This window comes from Phyllopteryx taeniolatus, chromosome 7 (genome assembly GCF_024500385.1).
Source record: "Phyllopteryx taeniolatus isolate TA_2022b chromosome 7, UOR_Ptae_1.2, whole genome shotgun sequence".
In the NCBI taxonomy this organism is placed as follows: Eukaryota; Metazoa; Chordata; class Actinopteri; order Syngnathiformes; family Syngnathidae; genus Phyllopteryx; species Phyllopteryx taeniolatus.
The window spans coordinates 20,658,277-20,673,317 of NC_084508.1; the positions used below are offsets into that span (position 1 = coordinate 20,658,277).

General features: G+C 41.7%; 1 long non-coding RNA gene across 1 annotated transcript; it reads left to right on the forward strand.

The window, feature by feature from the left end:
• The first annotated feature begins 10,873 nt into the window (after window positions 1–10,873).
• Window positions 10,874–13,314, forward strand: LOC133481096 (uncharacterized). The gene is made up of 2 exons (XR_009789454.1): window positions 10,874–11,027; window positions 12,615–13,314. It is a non-coding gene; the product is annotated as an uncharacterized LOC133481096 (long non-coding RNA).
• Window positions 13,315–15,041: the final 1,727 nt, after the last annotated feature.

Genomic DNA, 15,041 nt, shown 5'->3' on the forward strand with positions numbered 1-15,041 from the left:
TCATGGACAGGATATGTTGTCTTTTACCTCATCCGTTGAAGAAACCAGAGCAGGCAGGTGTCGCCTAGTTAAAAAAAAAAAAAGAAGAAGAATTTGTGAGCATAGCCTCTGCAGGAAACACGAAAAGGAAGTGAGAAATTAACAGCAAGTCTCAATGAAGCTCTAAGAGAGAGCATGATAAGAAACACGCCATAAGAATGTCCATCTAGAGAAGAACTCACTTCATTCTACTGTGTGAATCATGACTATTCATAGGCCAGGAACACTGCGGGCTTTCTCTCCAGCCTCAACATTATCATACAGTGCTGTCAGTGAGAGGCGGACTAGATGTAAAGTCGGACAACAACAACGAGCTTTGCTGCCAAATGTAGATGTCACCCACAAATATGTCAACACGATGTGCAAACGTGATACCGTTGCATTTCCTGTTTCTCACAATCAAGAGGGCTCTGAACTAAAAAAGGAACAGGAAGCAGAAAGAAGCCTGTAACTATTTCTTGTGTCACCAGTACTCAAATCTATAACACAGCTTGTTTAAAAAGACTAACTCGCCTTGTTTATGTGTTTACTTTCTGTCCGTAAGGAATAACGTGCTATTAAAGATGTTGATGTGTGTGTGACATACACACTTTTAATCAATGGAAGTGTTGATTAGTTCCACAGATGGGCAATGTAGGCCTAAGGGTGGCCTCTGAAAAGACTAAATTGTGCTCCAGCTGCCTGCAACACACAAAGAAAAAGGATGGTCGGGGCGTCTTTATTGCGATAGTGGGAAAAGTAACACTGTTACATTTTTATCCATTCATCATGAAATAACTGTTTAGTTGATTTATTGTAAAGAATCAAATAAAATATGCAATTTTATATTTGCATTTAACATTTCTTAATCATTTTATAAAATACTCGGCTCATTAATTAGAATTAAATTATAATCCAATTTATAAATGAATGAATTAATGATTATTTTATTAAATATTGACATTTTACTTTAAAAAATCTTATCTCCAAATCGAGTCGGCTTGTCTTCCCATTTTAAAAATCAAATACTTTAAGCAGTGTAACTGTTGTCACCCTGGAACCCACATTTTCCTGTTGTCACAAAGTCGCGACCCACTTTCATATATGTTAAGAATGAAGATGTTGTTCAGTTCAGTTCAGTTTATTTTTGAAAGGGGACAATGCAATTTCATAAAACACATGAAGTACACATGGTTAAAAAAGCCAGAATTAGCCAGAAGGCTAGTTTTCATCTGTAGTCCCCTGGCCATGATGTAAAAAAGCAGTAAAATACATCTACAAGACAATATAATACAGGATACATAATCAAACTATACTATTAAGAGAGAATAAAACCATAATTTTTTTGATCATAACAAAAAGACAACATAACATACTTGTCTTTTAGTGTTGGCAGCTATAGGTGTTAACTAGCCACATTTTCAGTTTTTTTGTGAAGGCCTTGTATGTTGTAAGCAGTTTAACCTCCTTAGGTACTGAGTTCCACTCACCAGCGCTCCTCACTGAGCGCTGTGTATTACGTCAGTGTATTTTTTTGGTTGCTGTTGTTGTTTAAAAATAGCCTCTGAAAACATTGCACAGTACATCGTATTTTTAAAATGGTGTTTCAAATGAGTTTGCTGTCCCGCCAAAGGCACATTGCTTGCTATGACATCTGCCACCCAAAGGCTGAGCTGCACTGTATTTGTTTATGGGGTAAACTACTGGCTAGAGAACAAGGAAGTAACATTTCTTGTCACTTTAATACTCCATGTGGGAAGTCAGTACGCCTCTATATTATCCCGAAAAAAAATCATAACAGGAATACATGTAATTGTTTTACTAGCTTACTAGCTGTCCACGAACCACCCAAATTAGGTCCGCGACCCACTTTTGGGTGCCGACCCACCAGTTGAGGAGCACTGCTGTACAGCCCTTGAACACAAAGGTTTGCCAAACCCTGCTTTAATAGATTAATCCTAATAGGACACTCGACACGTCTGGTCCAGAAAGAGTAGATGACACAATGTTTATCCTCTTCACCTCTGCCCAGTGGAAACAAATGTGTAAATTTCTTTCCTCCATGACTGATTTTCTTTGTATCTGTCAGAGCAAAGGCGGCACGGTGGACGACTGGTTAGAGCGTCTGTCTCACAGTTCTGAGAAGCGGGGTCCAATCCCCGGTCTCACCTGTGTGGAGTTTGCATGTTCTCCCCCGTGCCTGCGTGGGTTTTCTCCAGGCGCTCCGGTTTCCTCCCACATCCCAAAAACATGCATGAATTTGAGACTCTAAATTGCCCATAGGTGTGAATGTGAGTGCGAATGGTTGTTTGTTTGTATGTGCCCTGCGATTGGTTGGAAACCAGTTCAGGATGTACCCCGCCTCGTGCCCGATGATAGCTGGGATAGGCTCCAGCACGCCCGCAACCCTAGTGAGGAGTAGCGGCTCAGAAAATGGATGGATGGATGGATGGATGGAGGGTGTCCGAGCAATGGTGTCGCGTGTCAAGAGGAGACATTTGCTAAGAGCTGAGGGGAACAATGTGCTTCCACTTCCTTTCTTCCTGCTCAATATTTAATGCACTTCACCTGAGTTGCACCAGGAGGGCGTGACAACTTCTTAACTTCTCTAAAAATATATATATAAGACTAATGCTCTGTTGTTCATTTTAGATTACAGTGGCACAGGTTACCTTGTTGTAATGCAACTGCGAACACCATATTCAACCAGTTACTTTGAAATAAATGCTAAAATGTAAACAATGTCAGTTCAGTAACATCATTCATCATCACAAATCAACCTTTGGGCAAGAGGCGGGATACACACCAGACTTATTTATATTTATATATATATTATATATATGCGGCACAGTGGACGACTGGTTAGCACATCTGCCTCACAGTTCTGAAAACCAGGGTTCAAATCCCGGCCACGCCTGTGTGGAGTTTGCATGTTCCCCCCGTGCCTGCGTGGGTTTTCTACAAGTGCTCCGGTTTCCTCCCGCGTCCCAAAAACATGTGTGGTAGGTTGATTGAAGACTAAATTGCCCGTAAGTGTGAATGTGAGTGCAAATGGTTGTCTGTGTCTATGTGTGCCCTCTGACTGACTTGACCATTTCAGCATGTAGTCTGCCTTTCGCCCAAAGTCAGCTGGGTTAGTATCCAGCACCCCATGAGCCTGAACAGAATAAGTGGCACTGACAATGGATGGGTGTATATATAAAGAGTGATAAAAATTTGCATTGTATTATTAATATTTCGTTTTTTGTCTTCAAGGAAAGTAATGTGGTGTCCACCGTGTGTGGTGATGGCGGCCCGCTATTAAACAACATTCTAAGTGAATGAATAAGCCTCATAGGTGAAAAGGGCATACTAAAATAAGAACACAAACATTATAGCTACAAAAAATATATATATTATTGGCTTTATGTCTGAATTTGGAATACTTTTGTAGTGTTTCGCTTTTAGTACAGGAGGTTTGAATCTGTTCTCAAGAATTTCTGCCCCCAACGAGTCTGAACATGGGGGAAGTATTTGTTAGCTGAACTGTTAACTGCCCGTTTAGGGATGTGAAGTATGTGTGGCTTTGTATTCATGGTGTTCAGGCTTGCCATGCTGATTTTCCGCAGGTTCTTAGAAATGCATTAATCATACTTTGACCCTGAATTCATCCAGCCATTGTCCGTACCGCTTTATAGGGAAGAGGCAGGAGTTAGGAGTCACTTACTAGTTTATCAAATTGAATAAACAGTGCTTTTAATGTTAACTGTCACATGTAACGTAATGTAATGAAAGCTAGGGGTCCATGATGATTATTATGAGGTACAGACATACATTTGTTTTGCTTTCAAACCTGTTTTGCGCATCTTGAAATAATACCTATAGCACACATTCGAATGACCCATTCCACTGAGCATGGAACATGCGCATACAAGGTGGTGAGGCGTGTCCCTCCTTAAGGATACTTCAAGACAAAGCATTTTAGTTGCTCTCATAATCACCTCAAAGGAATCCTCTGTGATTTAGAAATTTTTTTGTGTTTCTTTTCTTGGTGCTCAATGATGGACATATTCTGGTTCCTGCTAAACAATATGCTTTATTTTTATTGGGCATTGTGTATGCTGCATTTCCAAATCGCACCATTACATTCACAGACATTTCGCGTGATCAGTCAGCAGCAAGGAAATCTTTTGCACCACAAATTCATCCATCCATTATCTGAGCCGCTTCTCCTCACTAGGGTCACGGGCATGCTGGAGCCTATCCCAGCTGTCATCGGGCAGGAGGCGGGGTACACCCTGAACTGGTTGCCAGCCAATCGCAGGGCACATAGAAACAGACAACCATTCGCACTCACAGTCATGCCTACGGGCAATTTAGAGTCTCCAATTAATGCATGTTTTTGGGATGTGGGAGGAAACCGGAGTGCCCAGAGAAAACCCACACAGGCACAGGGAGAACATGCAAACTCCACACAGGCGGGGATTGAACCCCGCACCTCAGAGCTGTGAGGCTGACGCTCTAACCAGTCAGCCACCGTGCCTGCACCACAAATTAAATTATAATAATAATAACCTGGGGCTGGCTGGCAACCAGTTCAGGGTGTACCATGGCTCCTGCCCGCAGTTAGCTGGGATAGGCTCCAGCAAGCCTGTGACCCTAGTGAGGATCAGTGGTGTAGAAAATGAATGGATGGATAATAATAATAATGTTGAAAGACAACATTACAGTCGGCACGGTGGACGACTGGTTAACACATCTGCCACACAGTTTTGAGGACCGGGGTTCAAATCCCGGCCTCACCTGTGTGGAGTTTGCATGTTCTTCCCATGCTTGCGTGGGTTTTCTCCGGGTACTCCGGTTTCCTCCCACATCCCAAAAACATGCGTGGTAGGTTGATTGGACTCTCAATAGGTAGGTGCCCAACCCCTCTCCGTAGGTGTGAATGGGAGTGTGAATGGTTGTTTGTTTCTATGTGCCCCACGATTGGCTGACGACCAGTTCAGGGTGTACCCCCCCATCTCGCCCGAAGATAGCTGGGATAGGCTCCAGCATGCCTGCAACCCTAGTGAGGATAAGCGGTACAGAAAATGGATGGATGGACAACATTACAAAATAATAGTAAAACACATAATCGTTACTGGTGGCATGATGGATGACTGGTTAGCACATCTGCCTCACAGTTATTAGGTCACGGGTTAAAATTCAGACTCGCCTATGTGGCGTTTGCATGTTCTCCCCAAGCCTCTGTGGGTTTTCTCCGGGTACTCCGGTTTCCTGCCACATTCCAAAAACATGCGTGGTAGGTTAATCGAAGACAAAATTGCCCATAGGTGTGAATGTGAGTGCTAATGGTTGTTTGTTTATATGTGCCCTGCAATTGGCTGGTGACCAGTTCAGGGTCACCAGCCAATCCCAGCCTATCCCAGCTCTCCCGCCCGAGGAGAGCTGGGATAGGCTCCAGCATGCCCGCTACCCTAGTGAGGGTAAGAGGTATGGAAAATGGATGGATGGATAATTACTACTATCAACAGTGGTGTTTTTGGGGGTGCTGAGACAAAATGCTGAAGGGTATAAATATACACTGCCTTTCCACTTGATAAGGCAGAATGTTTTTTTTTAAAGACAAAGTGCATGTACAGGGTGCATAAAGTGCCGTGTTAAACTATTGGCCACCTTCTTAAATTCTTATATTTTTGCATAGTTTCCCCACTTTAATGTTTAAGTTAATCAAACAAATGTAAATATCAGACAAATATATACTAAGTGCACTTAAAATGCTGTTTTGACATGGTGATTTCATTGATTTATTGATTCTATTCAAAATTACCTGGCCCCTTTGTGAAAAAGTAATTACCCCCCTTGTTAAGTCATTAATTAACTGTGGCTAATCACAATTTTTGGTTAATTTTCACTGATCACACCCAAGCCTGATTACCTCCAGGCCTGTTCCATAAAAAAAAAAAAAATCACTTAAACAGAATTTGTCCTGACAAAATCACGTCGGACAAAAGAGCCAAAAAAGCTGCAACAAAACGATCCAAAGAAATTCCAGAACAATCGAGAAATAAAATAATTGACGTTTATCAGTCTGGAACAGGTTACAAAAGCCATTTATAAAGCTTTAGGATTCCAGCGAACCATAGGGAGAGCCATTATCCTCACATGGAGAAAACATGAAACAGTGGTGAACCTTCCCAGGAGGGGTCGGCCTACAAAGATTACCTCAAGAAAACAGCAATGACTCATCCGGGAGGCCACAAACAAACTCAGGACAATTTCTAAAGAACTGCAGGCCTCCCTTGCCTCAGTTAAAGCTTATCTCTTATCAAGCGTCCTAGCAGTACTAGCTAACAATAGCGCCGGAGCGTGTAGCACGCAAAGGTTTATGTGAATGTTATTTTTAATAGTGTTTTTCTTGCCACACACTTGAGTGAAAGGACATATTTTGACTGGCAGCTGTGGAGTGGCCTCACGTTTGGCCTCACCTGGAAGCCTGTCACCTTGCTAAACAGAGGCTAACGCTCGGTCGAACTTCCGCTTCCCGGATTCCGCCTGTGCTGCCCTATGACTTTGCACTTCTGCTTGTAGACTCGAGCAGGGCGAGGCCTTTCACTCGAGTGGGGACTCTTGTTTTTGCCTGTTCAACAGTAAAGATCTGTGCATGCACATATTTGACAGCGGTCTGCGTGAGCTCAGTTTCATACCAGGGGGTTTTACAAAAAGCCTAAGATGCTCTTTGGCCAGTATTTGTTGTGAATGTTAATAAATCAGTGGGTCTCAACATTTGTCACTGTGTGTCCCGCCATTTCCTATTATCTCAAGAGTGATCCACTTAATTGTGAAGAATAAAGAGAATTTGCTCAGTCTTTGAAAACACATTGTCCTATTTTTAAATATCTGCACACCATGTTCTAAGTGCCTTTCAGGTAGGGCAGTCTATAGAATGTTTTTTCAAATCGATGGTTCTCATCAACTAATCAGAAATTTAATTTGTATTTGTAAGCTTATTGTGAAACAGTTTTAAGATTATGCATTTAATAACAGATTATAGGTTATGTGCTACTACCATGCTCAGCATTCAGAAAAACACAAAGCATGTCCTTCCCTTGTGGGTAAATGGTGGAACCTTTATACAAACACGTAAAAACTTAATTTCTATGAGTTCTTTGGTTTTACACAATGTCTTCAAGAGCTACCAAGAAAACAATATCTGATCAGACTTTGTTCCTGTTTACATATATTTGCATAAATAAATGCTATACCTGTATTTAACAGACACCAGCCATAGCAAGTTCGGCTTCAAGCCATGGCATCAATCTGTAGTTATGGTCGTTATCGCAACACAGGAAGTCTGCTGATCACGTTGTGTACTGCACGTTGCTGTTTGTTTAGTATTGTTGAATGCTTAAATAGAACCAAATAAACAATTCAGGAGTGGTGTTGTACTTGCCAACCTTTCTGAAGCAGCAATACTTCTTGGGTAGTATTTAATGCAAAGGGCTACTAGTTCAAAATATATTTCTGAGGCTGCTTCAGATTCAACTACGTCAATTGCCGGTTACTCATACTACGGCTGCAAGTAATGACTATTAAAATTGTATTTTAAAACCTATATTTATATAAAGTATTTAGTTTTTTTTCTGTAAATTATCTGATTAGGATGCCTCCCGGACTCCTCCCTGGTGAGGTGTCCGGGAGGAGACCCCGGGGACGACCCAGGACACGCTGGAGAGACTACATCTTTCAGCTGGCCTGGGAACACCTCGGGATCCCCCCCCAGAAGAGCTGGATGAAGTGGCTGGGGAGAGGGAAGTCTGGGCGTCCGTATTTTCATGACCATAGGGTGCACCGTATTAAAAGGCGCAGTCACAGTTACGGGGTCTATTTCTGTATTTCACACATACGGCGCACCGTATTATCAGGCGCAGGCATGGTAACGCATACTCTAGCTTAAAACATAAGGTAGCATGCATGCATGCATGCACGCTAAAACAATGTTTTTAAAAAGGCAGCGGGAGCAAAACTGAGTTTGGTTGTACTTTATTGAAGTATTTAATGTACTCATGTTATTTTTTTTGATCAATCCTCATCCACAAATCCATCAGTCATCTTCTGTATCCGAAATGAATAGCTGGGCAAGTTCTCAATCAAACACGCCAGTTTCCCCCTTGTACTCGTCAGAGTCAGTTTCGTTGCCGTGCGGCTCCTCAGAAATGATGCTGGCTTTTACCAAGCAGACACGTTAGCCCAAGCATCCACAATCCATTCCCAAATTGTGGCGTAATTCGCCCGGCGCTGCCTCCTAGTCTTAGTAAAACTGTGTTCGCCATCTGTCATCCATCGCTTCCACGCCGCTCGCAACTTTGAACACCCTGTTTACACGGATGTCCAGCGGTTGGAGTTCCTTAGTCAAGTCTCCCAGCTGTTCTTTGCTCTCATCCATTGCTCGAGTTGGTCTTCCAACTCAGGCCACCTCGCCTTGTTTCCGCGGAAACTGGGCTTCGTCGTCTTGACTTGGGGAAGCTTGTTTTCCTGCTTCCTCCATTTGCGAACCATGGATTCATTGATCTTCAATTCTCTCACGGGTGCTCGATTCCCACGTTCCTCCGTGTAACTGATAGCTTGCAGTTTAAACTGTGCTTTGTAAGAGTCTCTTCGTAAGTGACATTTTCGGGGGTCCTTAGCCAAATCGATGTTTTGCACAATGCACACCCTGGAAATGCTCAGTCAGTCAAGCGGTTAAAAAAACACCCCGCCGCTATATCCCTACTGGGGGCGTGGCTTTAGTGTCCGCCTTCACGCACCCTTCCCCTGTCCTCAGCCACCTCCGCTTTTCCTCTGTGTAAGCAGTGTGTCGGCAGGAAATGCTAAAAAAAAAAATAAGTCAAGCGGAGCGCTCATCACGCAACAACATTTATCGATGGAACTCGATGCACACAAGGCGCGCTGCATTAAGGCTCCCTGTCCATTCTGGAGAAAATGTAAACTTAAGTCCGCCTTATGGTCGTGAAAATACGCTAATCTTTTTAGACTGAATTATCCCATCGACTAGAACATTGAGTGTTCGAGTAACCCCCCCCCCCACACCCCTCAAAATATTTTTACTATTAACATGCATTTTATTCTGCTTTATGAGGGCTGGACTTCTATACTTAAACTGCATATGTTGGGCCCAAGTGTATGGGATAAATTCTTCATACAGAATTTGCGACAAAATTAGACAATGCAGTGAGCAATTGCGACAAGCGATACCATTTTAGGTTGAAAAACACAAAGATTTGGCTCACTTATACAGCGTTGTGTGCATTTAAAACCTTTAGTGTCTTAAAAATCACTTTAAAACCTCTTGTCATTTTTGGGAATGTTTTTCCACTGGCCCATCGCTTCATCTGTCTGCAACCGTGCGGTAAAGAGAGACTCCGGGTGTCATTTGTCACAGGCCACATCGTAGTTATGGTTAATCTTGAAGGGCTGTATGATGTTAAACTAGGGATGGATGAGTACCGATGCCATGTTATTGGTTATGGGGCTGATACCGGCCTTATTCCAAGGTACGGTGTACTTGTGAAGGAAGGTGCCCAATCTTAACCATAGATAATTAGGACAAAAAAAAAATCTGACATCGCGTAAATCCTCCTCGGCAGAAATTACCGCCACACTGCAGTTTGACACATTGGTGAGTCATTGTGACATCAGTACTAGGTACTCTGTATTACAGTGAGTGCTCAAGAGTAAGTACTCGTAATGATATCAGTCTAAAAAGGTGGTATCGAGCATCCCCCCTGGGAACCCATATACAATGATCATTGCCTATTATTATTAAATGTACACAAGAAATTAGTGTACATTAATTAGACAACTAGTTTTGAAATCAAGTGTAAAAAAAAAAATTTTTTTTTTTAAGGAATTTGTTGCAAAGCAATGTGAAATATCCCAACATTGTTAAATGTGATGACAATCTGCAATTTTGGTATTTTAGCAAAACACCTGAAGTTGACACACATTGAATTCACGGGCCACATAAAAACGTGGCGGGGCCTGCTCTGGCCCCCGGGGCACGAGTTTGATACCTGTGACAGTGCCCAAACATGGTTCCATGAGGAGCAAATGTTTTTTTTATTTTTTTTATTTTATCTGCCTCAAGGCAGAAATGTTTGACCAATTTTTGTGGTCGACTTAGAAATTTTTTAAAATTTATTTTTCACCACCTCCCCCTTCTTCCCCCCCCCCCGCCCCCGAAAAGTGTAATGACTCTACAGACTGTAGTATTTGTGTTAGAAGTGTGCCTTTGTGGGGTGTGGCCTAGTGAGTGACACGAGGAGCTGGAGTCGGGTTGAGTGAGTGGGTTCTTACGGCAGCTCCTTACCAGTGTTTGTCCCATTCAATTAACGGCTAAAATACATCGGCGGATGTAGCTCTCTCTGACCACATGCCAGGGGCATTACGGTACCTTAATTGCCCCGACCAACCCACACACACTTATTTTATTTTTTTGGGCACGCCAGTGAACATGTTCCATGGGGGAACGTGGTATGGTCCAAAGGTGTACCATTGCATCCCAAGGAATAACATTGCTGACACATGGCTGTCGGTCTTATTTTCTCCAATAAAGACTACGACCTGGAATGCATGTTACACATTTCATAGTCCAGGGGAGGGGCCTTGACCACATTCTTACACTCCTGCACAAAACCAGTTAATTGCATGCAATTTGTAACCTAAAAATGTCAGCACAGTCATAAATTGAGCAGCCTTAATTTTATTTTATTTTAAAATATATAAATGACCACCTATCTGCAACCCAGAATCACTAACTTGTATGTTTCTTTTGCAGCCTAAAGAAATTGACGTGTTGCTGTCAAAGGATCGTGAATCTTCATTAATCAACGGGCTGACCTTAGGCAACGTAAAATGCGGCGTAATCCGAGATGGTTTCATTGTTGATGGGGATTGTACGATGGACCTCCAGACAAAGGATGCAGGAGGAGGGCCCACATACAATATTACTGTAGCCAAATTTGGCAACGGTACGTGCTGAGATAGGTTGGACTTTGGCTCATGCACAGAAGCCATGATAGCGTTCTTTGATGTCGGGCCAATCCTGATTCTATCCCTTAGTCCTTCCCCGTTTCGTCTTACCCCTTCATCTTACCCCTTCCCCTTAGCCCTTCGCTTGGAGGGCCAAGATGAAAGGGTAAATGGCCCTAAGAATTGGGACGACACGTCAACACCCTTGACACCCTACTGGCTGTGTCGTAGGCAGATGTGACGATTGTTTCCAAGATGCCATCTTGGGTCAAATGAATGTTACTATTACAAGTGACTTTTTTTGTTTATGCAGTTTCTAAAGGTGACTGGTGTTTTAAAATTGTTTCCTACCACGTAATAATGCATTTCTATATTTCATCTTTATCTACTCTAGCAGCACATTTTTATCGAAGGAACGTATTGACAAACTGACCATGGCCTAATGTCAGCCAAGAAATAACACCAAACAACCATCACGAAACAAAAACATCTCAGAATACAATACAAAATAACTCACAGGAACAATGAATATCAGTATGGAAACTCACAATTTGTAGCGTTGAAGTAAGACATAAGTAGTTATCAAATAGACAGTGACATTTGGGAGAATTTCCAATTTATGATACTGATATTTAAATGTAGGTATTGTAAAATGGGTGTAGTGTATGTAGGAAATGTATCGAACAAATACATATGAAATAGAAATCTGATCTAACCACATTTAAATACAATAGCTACATTTGAACTGCAACAATGCAAAAAAAAAATTAAAAAATTGATAGTGTTTTTGTTCATATTCCTCGAAGGAATTCTAGAATTGTTTTGTCTGTCATTTTGGCACTGGGCTTGTAGTTATGAGGTGTTCTATGCTGTTGTCTTGTGTTCCTGTGGAGGAAAAAGCTTTCAGTTATTACATTGACCTCGTGTGTTAAATACCGGACGTCTGTGGATATTTACAGATAACTGCTTCATGACTATCAAATACTGCATGACGTGTTAAGGCTACAGTTTAACGATATGGACCGCGAACGTGACTGGATACTCAGAAGGCACATTACTAGCAATGGTACATTAGCTACGTAGCTTCTGAATGTGACTGAGCTGTCGAAAACTAATTTCCAACAGTACATTATAGCAAAGTGAGTTTGCTGTGAATTTGTCAGTCTGACAGTAGACCGCGATAAGCAAGCTCATCATAATGAGCAGTTCCCCAGAAATGAAAATCATGACTTATATTTACATTAATAAAAACATGACTGTCTTATGCAAGTCTTTGTCCGTTCCGCCGTCTTGTAAGTACCGTATTTTCACGACCATAAGGCACACCGTATTAAAAGGCGTAGTCTCAGTTATGCGGTCTATTTCTGTATTTAACACATACATAAGGTGGTACAGCAACTGAAAATGTCTGAAAAAAATCAATTGGTAGGTTCAATTGGGCTCATTACTTTTTGACTGCTCCTCGTAGATAAAGAAATCCCTCCCAAAAAGTTGTCTTTAGCATATTGTAAGGGTTAACATGCTGTGTTGCTATTGTTTTTTTTTAATTAATTTCATTTTTTTTGTTGGTCCTTTTTGTGCTACAGTATTGATTTTCGCCATGGGGAGAGAAGGTGTCCATGGAGGGAAACTCCACATGGAAGCACATAAACTGGCATCGTACATGAGGCTTGTATACCCAAGTGTCCTGTGCCAGCCAGCCAACCCACCTACAGACCCGTCTACCTACCACCCTGTTGCGTTTCACTTCCTGTCCTAGTTGCTAGATACTTTTCTTCTGCTCCCTATTCCTCGCCCAAACCATCTTAAGTTGATCCATAGCCAAGATGAGCTGATGACTAAGGACGTCACTTGACTAAGACCAGCAAAGTGAAAGCCAAACACTTTTTGTTCCCACTGACACAAGTCCCACAATATGTGCTCCCCTGCAGAGTGGCCAATGCCTTCTTTTGATTGGGGCGCTTTAGCAGTAGCTCATCACGTCTTCCTCCTTTCACAACAACTTCTTTGCCTGCTGTTTTACACTCTGCTCTTACAGAAAAAAGCCCTTCCGGTTAATAAAACATTGGACACATTTCCTCACATCTGTGCACCCACATCCTTGTCAAGGTGTAGTTTGGGTCAGTTAATCATAATGCGGAGTGTTACTGTGCCTGTACACACTAGAAATCAAATGGACATTCCACGGTTACCTGCTCAGGCACTTATTACTGTTTTTCTTTTGCCAGCTCCTGTAATGTATGAAAGGCTATCATTTTGTTGGACAATAAATCTCTCTCTTTCTAACCATCTGGAGTCTGTTTAGTTTTTCCCCAGATAGGACCAAGTGTAGTAAAAGCTCTGGTGTTGATGGAAATGTGGTGAGCATGGATCTGGTCTCAAGTTCCCCTGACGAGCTTCACTGAATTTGAAGAAAAAATATTTTTGCTGTGTTGACAACTGAAACTGGGGGATTAATTGCCTTTTAGCTTACACTGAGCTCAGTCCCTAAACTGTAACATCCAACCGAGAGAAAGTAGTGACACTCATTGAGAGATGGGTTGCTTGGAGCCAACATTTGCCGTTTATTGGATAGTGTATTCTTGCGCCATAATGTAGAGAAGTCTTTTGCTCTTCCAAGATGAATTTTGCCCACTCATAACTTACCCTTGGCTTTTTTTTTTTTTTTTTTTTTTTTTTTCTTTGGCTTCAGCGCCTTGTACCCCTCAAATGTTTCGAAGTCGTCCTTGCCAATTTCTGTTCTCACTAGTTTTCTTGCATCTGGGATACACTTTGTCACTTTGTCAATGCATTAAATTTCTTATGCATACAACCAAGAATGCCATATATTGATTTATCACCTTGTTTACAGATTATCAAAATAAATTTATTCCAACCAGAGAAGTGTTTTTGTCCTGCTGTTTAGTTTGTTCTCGTGTAGCAAAATGTGTGCAGTCAACGCTCTGCTCTCACTTTGTATACTGGTTAGTTTTTGCAGCCATTTGTTATAGAACTGAATAATGTACAGCTGCCACCAAATTTTTACATAACCTAGTAAAATACTTCATTTGTTTTTCACAATTTCATAAATCGAAATCTGAAGTTTATGTACACAATTTTGGAAAACCCAGCTGTTGTCTCTGGAAGCTACTGATTGCTTTATGATCTTTTGACATAATTACAGATACATTTGTGGATTGTATTTGAACTAGGAACATCTGAAGTTGCTTTGTGTAACATGGGAAAGAAGAAAAGAAGTCACCCAAGATATCAGTAATTGAACTGTGAACTTGCAAAAGTTTGGTTCAGCCGAGGTTGCAATTTTCAAATACTTTGAGGTACCACGATCCTCTGTTGAAACAATTATACGCAAGAATATAAACAACATGGGAATTTCCAGCGATCATACCGCTCAGAAAAGAGAGTGGTTCTGTGTCCCAGAAAGGAACGTGCTTTAGTCCTAAATGTGCATTTCAAAAGGTAAAGAATGAAAGCAAAAGACCTTGTGAAGATGCTAAAGCTGGCAAGAGTGTGGTCATCCATGGTGAAACTGAGGACTGTACTCATGGGCTGATAGGCCACTCAGCCAGGAAGAAGCCATTAAGCCAAAAGAAACATAAGCCAGTTAGAGTTTCCAAATGCAAACGATCAAACGCCTTATTTTTGGGACAAATGGCCAGTGGTCTGATGAAATTAAAATTTAACCGTTTGGCCATAACTGAGCATTGTTATGTTTGGCGGAAAAAGGGAAGCTGGCAACTCTATGAACACCATCTGAACTTTGAACTACAAGGTTGGCAGCATGTTAAGGGGTTGTACTTCACAAAATAGATGGCATTGGAAGGAAAGAACATTATGAGGAAATACGGAACATATCAAGACATCAGTCAGCAAATTAAAGCTTTTTGAAAGGTTTTCCAAATGGACAATTACCCAAAGCATACTGCCAAACTGGTTACTTAAGAATAACAAAGTCAATGTTTTGCAGTGGCCCTAACAAAGTCCTGATCTCAATACTTTTGAAAATTGATGAG